General features: G+C 33.3%; 1 long non-coding RNA gene across 1 annotated transcript; it reads left to right on the top strand.

Annotated features, from left to right (window-relative positions):
- The first annotated feature begins 721 nt into the window (after nucleotides 1–721).
- Nucleotides 722–9513, top strand: LOC138913902 (uncharacterized). Its single transcript, XR_011419782.1, has 4 exons — nucleotides 722–1018; nucleotides 1840–2142; nucleotides 5515–5827; nucleotides 8868–9513. It is a non-coding gene; the product is annotated as an uncharacterized lncRNA (long non-coding RNA).
- The last annotated feature ends 837 nt before the right edge of the window (nucleotides 9514–10350 follow it).

Below are 10350 nucleotides of genomic sequence, written 5' to 3'. Positions count from 1 at the left end.
CCTTTTTACCTTTATTTTTTGTAATTCGAAAAGCGATACCCTCAGCTCAAAATAGTTTTAAATATTTTTCTAATTTCATACATATTCCCTAAAACGCTTACAGGTTCACATCCGCAGCTCCAAGTTTAAATCTACAGTGGATCACATTAATATTCGGTTTTTTGTTTTTTTAACTTCAAACGTGAATAAAAGCTTTGTAAATAAAAAAACTAATAACATAATAATGCAGAAATAAAGCTTATTTTATTACCTTTTCATTGATATATATATATTAATACTTTATTTTTAATTTTAAAGAGATACATGCATAAACAAAAATAAAGTATTAATATATATATATATCAATAAAAAGGCAATAAAATAAGCTTTATTCTGCATTATTATGTTATTAATTTTTTTATTTACAAAGCTTTTATTCACGTCTGAAGTTAAAAAAAAAAACAAAAAACCGAATATTAATGTGATCCACTGTATTTGCATACATACAATTAAATTAAATTCCATTCATACTCACATTCACCTCCACTGTTCCAAGTTCTCAAACTGTAGCTGTCCTGCTCTCTCATTCTTTCCTCTGATCCTCTAACATTCTTGCGGCAAGAAAAGCGTCATTTGCGACCCATTAAACGGTATCTGGTTCACTTCCACTGTTCCAAGATCTCAAACTATAGCTGTCCTGCTCTCTCCTTCTTTTCTCTGACCCTCTTACTTCTTGCGGCAAGAATAAGCGTCATTTGCGATTCAACTCCTCAAAGTGACGGTTCGGAGTGCGAGCTAAAAATTGTGAAATTCGGGAAATTAAAGGAATTGAAAAAGTTTAACAAGGTTCTACTCAAATAGTGATAATTGGACTATGTAAATGGCTTAAAGTTGCGCGGATATGTGGTTTTCGCAGCTTTTTACGCTTTTCCCTAAAAGAAGAAGGTGAAAGGAAGCAAGAAAATTGCGCACTTTGCCAACGAAGAAGAGAGAAAGATGAACAGAAAAACCGACGCCTGAATATCCCAAACAGAAAAAAGTTAGTATTGAATTATTAATATCTGGTTTCAAATTTGAAATGTGTTTAGTGCGGGTCTACAGATCTAGGAAAATGAAATAATTCATTCTGTATTTATTTTGTGGTACCTTTTTACCTTTATTTTTTGTAATTCGAAAAGCGATACCCTCAGCTCAAAATAGTTTTAAATATTTTTCTAATTTCATACATATTCCCTAAAACGCTTACAGGTTCACATCCGCAGCTCCAAGTTTAAATCTACAGTGGATCACATTAATATTCGGTTTTTTGTTTTTTTAACTTCAAACGTGAATAAAAGCTTTGTAAATAAAAACACTAATAACATAATAATGCAGAAATAAAGCTTATTTTATTACCTTTTCATTGATATATATATATTAATACTTTATTTTTAATTTTAAAGAGATACATGCATAAACAAAAATAAAGTATTAATATATATATATATCAATAAAAAGGCAATAAAATAAGCTTTATTCTGCATTATTATGTTATTAATTTTTTTATTTACAAAGCTTTTATTCACGTCTGAAGTTAAAAAAAAAAACAAAAAACCGAATATTAATGTGATCCACTGTATTTGCATACATACAATTAAATTAAATTCCATTCATACTCACATTCACCTCCACTGTTCCAAGTTCTCAAACTGTAGCTGTCCTGCTCTCTCATTCTTTCCTCTGATCCTCTAACATTCTTGCGGCAAGAAAAGCGTCATTTGCGACCCATTAAACGGTATCTGGGTCACTTCCACTGTTTCAAGTTCTCAAACTATAGCTGTCCTGCTCTCTCATTCTTTCCTCTGATCCTCTTACTTCTAGCGGCAAGAATAAGCGTCATTTGCGATTCAACTCCTCAAAGTGACGGTTCGGAGTGCGAGCTAAAAATTGTGAAATTCGGGAAATTAAAGGAATTGAAAAAGTTTAACAAGGTTCTACTCAAATAGTGATAATTGGACTATGTAAATGGCTTAAAGTTGCGCGGATATGTGGTTTTCGCAGCTTTTTACGCTTTTCCCTAAAAGAAGAAGGTGAAAGGAAGCAAGAAAATTGCGCACTTTGCCAACGAAGAAGAGAGAAAGATGAACAGAAAAACCGACGCCTTCGCATCCCAAACAGAAAAAAGTGAGTATTGAATTATTAATATCTGGTTTCAAATTCGAAATGTGTTTAGTGCGGGTCTACAGATCTAGGAAAATGAAATAATTCATTCTGTATTTATTTTGTGGTACCTTTTTACCAAGTTCGGCCACTGTGCGAGTCTTAGCGACTTTACAGCGCCACTCAAGTTCAAGTGACACTTTTTAATATCGCATTTCTGTGCGACCACGCCCAATCGCCCTCCTCTTTTGGCCCTGCCTTTAAAGTTAATGTTGTTGTTATTTGGTGTGTTTTCCATGTAACTTTTGCCCATTTTTCCCCCTTCTCTTTGGTCTTACTTCTGCCCAAAAAAATCACCTTAATTTATGCGTAAATGACATTTAATTCACAGCAGCACACATCCACATCTTTCACCTTTATCCAGTTGCACACGCTCTTCGCCTTGTAATTGTTGTTGTTTTCTCAGCTGCGCAAATTTTTTTGTAATTCGAAAAGCGATACCCTCAGCTCAAAATAGTTTTAAATATTTTTCTAATTTCATACATATTCCCTAAAACGTTTACAGGTTCACATCCGCAGCTCCAAGTTTAAATCTACAGTGGATCACATTAATATTCGGTTTTTTGTTTTTTTTAACTTCAAACGTGAATAAAAGCTTTATAAATAAAAAAACTAATAACATAATAATGCAGAAATAAAGCTTATTTTATTACCTTTTCATTGATATATATATATTAATACTTTATTTTTAATTTTAAAGAGATACATGCATAAACAAAAATAAAGTATTAATATATATATATATCAATAAAAAGGCAATAAAATTAGCTTTATTCTGCATTACTATGTTATTAATTTTTTTATTTACAAAGCTTTTATTCACGTTTGAAGTTAAAAAAACAAAAAAACCGAATATTAATGTGATCCACTGTATTTGCATACATACAATTAAATTAAATTCCATTCATACTCTGCCTTCGGCAAGTTCGGCCACTCTGCGAGTCTTAGCGACTTCACAGCGCCACTCAAGTTCAAGTGACACTTTGTAATATCGCATTTCTGTGCGACCACGCCCAATCGCCCTCCTCTTTTGGCCCAGCCAATGTTGTTGTTATTTGTGTTTTCCCATGTAACTTTTGCCCATTTTTCCCCCTTCTCTTTGGTCTTACTTCTGCCCAAAAAAATCACCTTAATTTATGCGTAAATGGCATTTAATTCACAGCAGCACACATCCACATCTTTCACCTTTATCCAGTTGCACACGCTCTTCGCCTTGTAATTGTTGTTGTTTTCTCAGCTGCGCAAATTTTTTTGTAATTCGAAAAGCGATACCCTCAGCTCAAAATAGTTTTAAATATTTTTCTAATTTCATACATATTCCCTAAAACGTTTACAGGTTCACATCCGCAGCTCCAAGTTTAAATCTACAGTGGATCACATTAATATTCGGTTTTTTGTTTTTTTAACTTCAAACGTGAATAAAAGCTTTGTAAATAAAAAAACTAATAACATAATAATGCAGAAATAAAGCTTATTTTATTACCTTTTCATTGATATCACTAGTTTACAGCCGAAATGCTCCCCAGCAATTGATGGCAAATTCTGTTAGTGTTGGACCCCTAGATCACGAAAATAGCACTAATTTTTTTTTCGATGGCACAGTTTTTTTTTAAAGATTTTTTAAAGTTTGAATTGTTAAATTTCGGACTTTTTTCGAATTTCTTCTTATATCTCGGCAGATATCCACTTGGTTGAGCCAGTTTTAGTTTTATTTTAAAGTCAATAGATCAGAGCTTAACTTTGCCATACAGATTAATATGATTGGATGAGTAATGGCAGCGCAGAAGCTTGACAAAGATGAAAAATGTGTTTTTTGGTCGTCTGTAAGTCGGCTGTATATATCGTAAAAACTCGAAATAAATCCGTTGAAAAATCATAATGGGTACAAACTTAAAGTGTACATCCTACCGAATAGAAAAAGCTGGATATGGCCCAAATCCATGGAAAACTGGATTTATGGTAGATTTTTAAAGTTCGGATTTTTCCACTTTTTTCGGTTGACAGAGTCCAAATTTAAGATTTATCATAGGCGGCGACATGTAAACAAAAATAATTGGTGTTGGCAGCCGGGTCACTAAATAGCTAAATCAGATATTTAAAAGCTAGAAAATTATAAAAGTGAATTTAATTTTTGAAATTAAGGTTACTTTTTTCATAAGAATGAACTATCCAAATGGATAGTACTTAATTAAAAATACTCACAGTCATAACGCAAGCAATTTTATATTTTTAAAGGAATTTTCAGAAATTAAATTTATTTTATAATTTTCTAGCTTTTAAAATAACTATTTTTTGACGCCGTTGCCATCACCACTCATTTTTGTTTACATGTCGCCGCCTATGATAAATCTTAAATTTGGACTCTGTCAACCGAAAAAAGTGGAAAAATCCGAACTTTAAAAATCCACCATAAATTCAGTTTTCCATGGATTTGGGCCATATCCAGCTTGTTCTATTCGGTAGGATGTACACTTTAAGTTTGTACCCTCTATGATTTTTCAACGGATTTATTTCGAGTTTTTACGATATATACAGCCGACTTACAGACGACCAAAAAACACATTTTTCATCTTTGTCAAGCTTCTGCGCTGCCATTACTCATCCAATCATATTGATCTGTATGGCAAAGTTAAGCTCTGCTCTATTGACTTTAAAATAAAACTAAAACTGGCTCAACCAAGTGGATATCTGCCGAGATATAAAAAAAAATTCGAAAAAAGTCCGAAATTTAACATTTCGAACTTTAAAAAATCTTTAAAAAAAAACTGTGCCATCGAAAAAAAAATAATTGCTATTTTTGTGATCTAGGGGTCCAACACTAACAGAATTTGCCATCAATTGCTGGGGAGCACACCAAGAATATTATTTTGTAAACTAGTGTATATATATATTAATACTTTATTTTTAATTTTAAAGAGATACATGCATAAACAAAAATAAAGTATTAATATATATATATCAATAAAAAGGTAGTAAAATAAGCTTTATTTCTGCATTATTATGTTATTAATTTTTTTATTTACAAAGCTTTTATTCACGTTTGAAGTTAAAAAAAAAAAAACAAAAAACCGAATATTAATGTGATCCACTGTATTTGCATACATACAATTAAATTAAATTCCATTCATACTCACATTCACCTCCACTGTTCCAAGTTCTCAAACTGTAGCTGTCCTGCTCTCTCATTCTTTCCGCTGATTCTCTAACATTATTGCGGCAAGAAAAAGCGTCATTTGCGACCCATTAAACGGTATCTGGTTCACTTCCACTGTTCCAAGTTCTCAAACTATAGCTGTCCTGCTCTCTCATTCTTTCCTCTGATCCTCTTACTTCTAGCGGCAAGAATAAGCGTCATTTGCGATTCAACTCCTCAAAGTGACGGTTCGGAGTGCGAGCTAAAAATTGTGAAATTCGGGAAATTAAAGGAATTGAAAAAGTTTAACAAGGTTCTACTCAAATAGTGATAATTGGACTATGTAAATGGCTTAAAGTTGCGCGGATATGTGGTTTTCGCAGCTTTTTACGCTTTTCCCCCGACCCCTCTAAAAGAAGAAGGTGAAAGGAAGCAAGAAAATTGCGCACTTTGCCAACGAAGAAGAGAGAAAGATGAACAGAAAAACCGACGCCTTCGCATCCCAAACAGAAAAAAGTGAGTATTGAATTATTAATATCTGGTTTCAAATTCGAAATGTGTTTAGTGCGGGTCTACAGATCTAGGAAAATGAAATAATTCATTCTGTATTTATTTTGTGGTACCTTTTTACCTTTATTTTTTGTAATTCGAAAAGCGATACCCTCAGCTCAAAATAGTTTTAAATATTTTTCTAATTTCATACATATTCCCTAAAACGCTTACAGGTTCACATCCGCAGCTCCAAGTTTAAATCTACAGTGGATCACATTAATATTCGGTTTTTTGTTTTTTTAACTTCAAACGTGAATAAAAGCTTTGTAAATAAAAAAACTAATAACATAATAATGCAGAAATAAAGCTTATTTTATTACCTTTTCATTGATATATATATATTAATACTTTATTTTTAATTTTAAAGAGATACATGCATAAACAAAAATAAAGTATTAATATATATATATATCAATAAAAAGGCAATAAAATAAGCTTTATTCTGCATTATTATGTTATTAATTTTTTTATTTACAAAGCTTTTATTCACGTCTGAAGTTAAAAAAAAAACAAAAAACCGAATATTAATGTGATCCACTGTATTTGCATACATACAATTAAATTAAATTCCATTCATACTCTGCCTTCGGCAAGTTCGGCCACTCTGCGAGTCTTAGCGACTTCACAGCGCCACTCAAGTTCAAGTGACACTTTGTAATATCGCATTTCTGTGCGACCACGCCCAATCGCCCTCCTCTTTTGGCCCAGCCAATGTTGTTGTTATTTGTGTTTTCCCATGTAACTTTTGCCCATTTTTCCCCCTTCTCTTTGGTCTTACTTCTGCCCAAAAAAATCACCTTAATTTATGCGTAAATGGCATTTAATTCACAGCAGCACACATCCACATCTTTCACCTTTATCCAGTTGCACACGCTCTTCGCCTTGTAATTGTTGTTGTTTTCTCAGCTGCGCAAATTTTTTTGTAATTCGAAAAGCGATACCCTCAGCTCAAAATAGTTTTAAATATTTTTCTAATTTCATACATATTCCCTAAAACGTTTACAGGTTCACATCCGCAGCTCCAAGTTTAAATCTACAGTGGATCACATTAATATTCGGTTTTTTGTTTTTTTAACTTCAAACGTGAATAAAAGCTTTGTAAATAAAAAAACTAATAACATAATAATGCAGAAATAAAGCTTATTTTATTACCTTTTCATTGATATCACTAGTTTACAGCCGAAATGCTCCCCAGCAATTGATGGCAAATTCTGTTAGTGTTGGACCCCTAGATCACGAAAATAGCACTAATTTTTTTTTCGATGGCACAGTTTTTTTTTAAAGATTTTTTAAAGTTTGAATTGTTAAATTTCGGACTTTTTTCGAATTTCTTCTTATATCTCGGCAGATATCCACTTGGTTGAGCCAGTTTTAGTTTTATTTTAAAGTCAATAGATCAGAGCTTAACTTTGCCATACAGATTAATATGATTGGATGAGTAATGGCAGCGCAGAAGCTTGACAAAGATGAAAAATGTGTTTTTTGGTCGTCTGTAAGTCGGCTGTATATATCGTAAAAACTCGAAATAAATCCGTTGAAAAATCATAATGGGTACAAACTTAAAGTGTACATCCTACCGAATAGAAAAAGCTGGATATGGCCCAAATCCATGGAAAACTGGATTTATGGTAGATTTTTAAAGTTCGGATTTTTCCACTTTTTTCGGTTGACAGAGTCCAAATTTAAGATTTATCATAGGCGGCGACATGTAAACAAAAATAATTGGTGTTGGCAGCCGGGTCACTAAATAGCTAAATCAGATATTTAAAAGCTAGAAAATTATAAAAGTGAATTTAATTTTTGAAATTAAGGTTACTTTTTTCATAAGAATGAACTATCCAAATGGATAGTACTTAATTAAAAATACTCACAGTCATAACGCAAGCAATTTTATATTTTTAAAGGAATTTTCAGAAATTAAATTTATTTTATAATTTTCTAGCTTTTAAAATAACTATTTTTTGACGCCGTTGCCATCACCACTCATTTTTGTTTACATGTCGCCGCCTATGATAAATCTTAAATTTGGACTCTGTCAACCGAAAAAAGTGGAAAAATCCGAACTTTAAAAATCCACCATAAATTCAGTTTTCCATGGATTTGGGCCATATCCAGCTTGTTCTATTCGGTAGGATGTACACTTTAAGTTTGTACCCTCTATGATTTTTCAACGGATTTATTTCGAGTTTTTACGATATATACAGCCGACTTACAGACGACCAAAAAACACATTTTTCATCTTTGTCAAGCTTCTGCGCTGCCATTACTCATCCAATCATATTGATCTGTATGGCAAAGTTAAGCTCTGCTCTATTGACTTTAAAATAAAACTAAAACTGGCTCAACCAAGTGGATATCTGCCGAGATATAAAAAAAAAATCGAAAAAAGTCCGAAATTTAACATTTCGAACTTTAAAAAATCTTTAAAAAAAAACTGTGCCATCGAAAAAAAAATAATTGCTATTTTTGTGATCTAGGGGTCCAACACTAACAGAATTTGCCATCAATTGCTGGGGAGCACACCAAGAATATTATTTTGTAAACTAGTGTATATATATATTAATACTTTATTTTTAATTTTAAAGAGATACATGCATAAACAAAAATAAAGTATTAATATATATATATCAATAAAAAGGTAGTAAAATAAGCTTTATTTCTGCATTATTATGTTATTAATTTTTTTATTTACAAAGCTTTTATTCACGTTTGAAGTTAAAAAAAAAAAAACAAAAAACCGAATATTAATGTGATCCACTGTATTTGCATACATACAATTAAATTAAATTCCATTCATACTCACATTCACCTCCACTGTTCCAAGTTCTCAAACTGTAGCTGTCCTGCTCTCTCATTCTTTCCGCTGATTCTCTAACATTATTGCGGCAAGAAAAGCGTCATTTGCGACCCATTAAACGGTATCTGGTTCACTTCCACTGTTCCAAGTTCTCAAACTATAGCTGTCCTGCTCTCTCATTCTTTCCTCTGATCCTCTTACTTCTAGCGGCAAGAATAAGCGTCATTTGCGATTCAACTCCTCAAAGTGACGGTTCGGAGTGCGAGCTAAAAATTGTGAAATTCGGGAAATTAAAGGAATTGAAAAAGTTTAACAAGGTTCTACTCAAATAGTGATAATTGGACTATGTAAATGGCTTAAAGTTGCGCGGATATGTGGTTTTCGCAGCTTTTTACGCTTTTCCCTAAAAGAAGAAGGTGAAAGGAAGCAAGAAAATTGCGCACTTTGCCAACGAAGAAGAGAGAAAGATGAACAGAAAAACCGACGCCTTCGCATCCCAAACAGAAAAAAGTGAGTATTGAATTATTAATATCTGGTTTCAAATTTGAAATGTGTTTAGTGCGGGTCTACAGATCTAAGAAAATGAAATAATTTATTTTGTGTTTATTTTCTGGTTACCTTTTTACCAAGTTCGGCCACTGTGCGAGTCTTAGCGACTTTACAGCGCCACTCAAGTTCAAGTGACACTTTTTAATATCGCATTTCTGTGCGACCACGCCCAATCGCCCTCCTCTTTTGGCCCTGCCTTTAAAGTTAATGTTGTTGTTATTTGGTGTGTTTTCCATGTAACTTTTGCCCATTTTTCCCCCTTCTCTTTGGTCTTACTTCTGCCCAAAAAAATCACCTTAATTTATGCGTAAGTGGCATTTAATTCACAGCAGCACACATCCACATCTTTCACCTTTATCCAGTTGCACACGCTCTTCGCCTTGTAATTGTTGTTGTTTTCTCAGCTGCGCAAATTTTTTTGTAATTCGAAAAGCGATTTATTTTGCCACCGTTCGGGATCTTAATTTGGGTCTCTGCTGTGGATGATGATGATTTGGCAGTAATTTCGGAGTTAAGTCGGGTCTGTTAGTTCCCCCTTGAACCCCTTCCCCATCCTATGACCTATGTACATATATATACCTAATAGACTTGGCCCGAAACCAAGGCGATATATCCATTTGCATGCAGACGACGTCCCCCTGAGCGATGAACGATGGTGCACATCATCTGGTAGTCAGCCGGCGACGCTGTAGCGCAGTTCTTTGCCAACAGTTTTTTTTTGCCCAGTACTTGCTGAGATGTGTACCACAGGTTATGATAAATATCTACTTAGCCAAGGATCCCGGGAATCATTTAAGCTAGGGCTGAAACATTTGGTATACGGTGTTTAAAAGTATCAGTAGATCAGCGACAGATCAAGTTTGAAAATCGGAACGATCGGACGTCTATATTCTATAGCTCCTATAGGAACAATCGGATATAACTTGCCGAAAAACTGAAGGTTTTTCGCGCAGTGTAACAATTATTGACATGAATCTTTCCAAATCGTATTTTTTTGTGCATACCTTGATCAGGGTAAAAGCGCGTGCCGATCGGAGTCTATATCCTATAGGAATAATTGGGTGAAATCGGTTAAAATTTGACGTTTTTCAGAATATTTCGAGCAGTGTAAAAGCTATTAACATGAATCTTTCCAAATCGT

This window comes from Drosophila takahashii, chromosome X (genome assembly GCF_030179915.1).
Source record: "Drosophila takahashii strain IR98-3 E-12201 chromosome X, DtakHiC1v2, whole genome shotgun sequence".
Taxonomy (NCBI): domain Eukaryota; kingdom Metazoa; phylum Arthropoda; class Insecta; order Diptera; family Drosophilidae; genus Drosophila; species Drosophila takahashii.
Note: the sequence above shows the minus strand (reverse complement) of the source record. Positions and strands in the feature narration are given on the sequence as shown.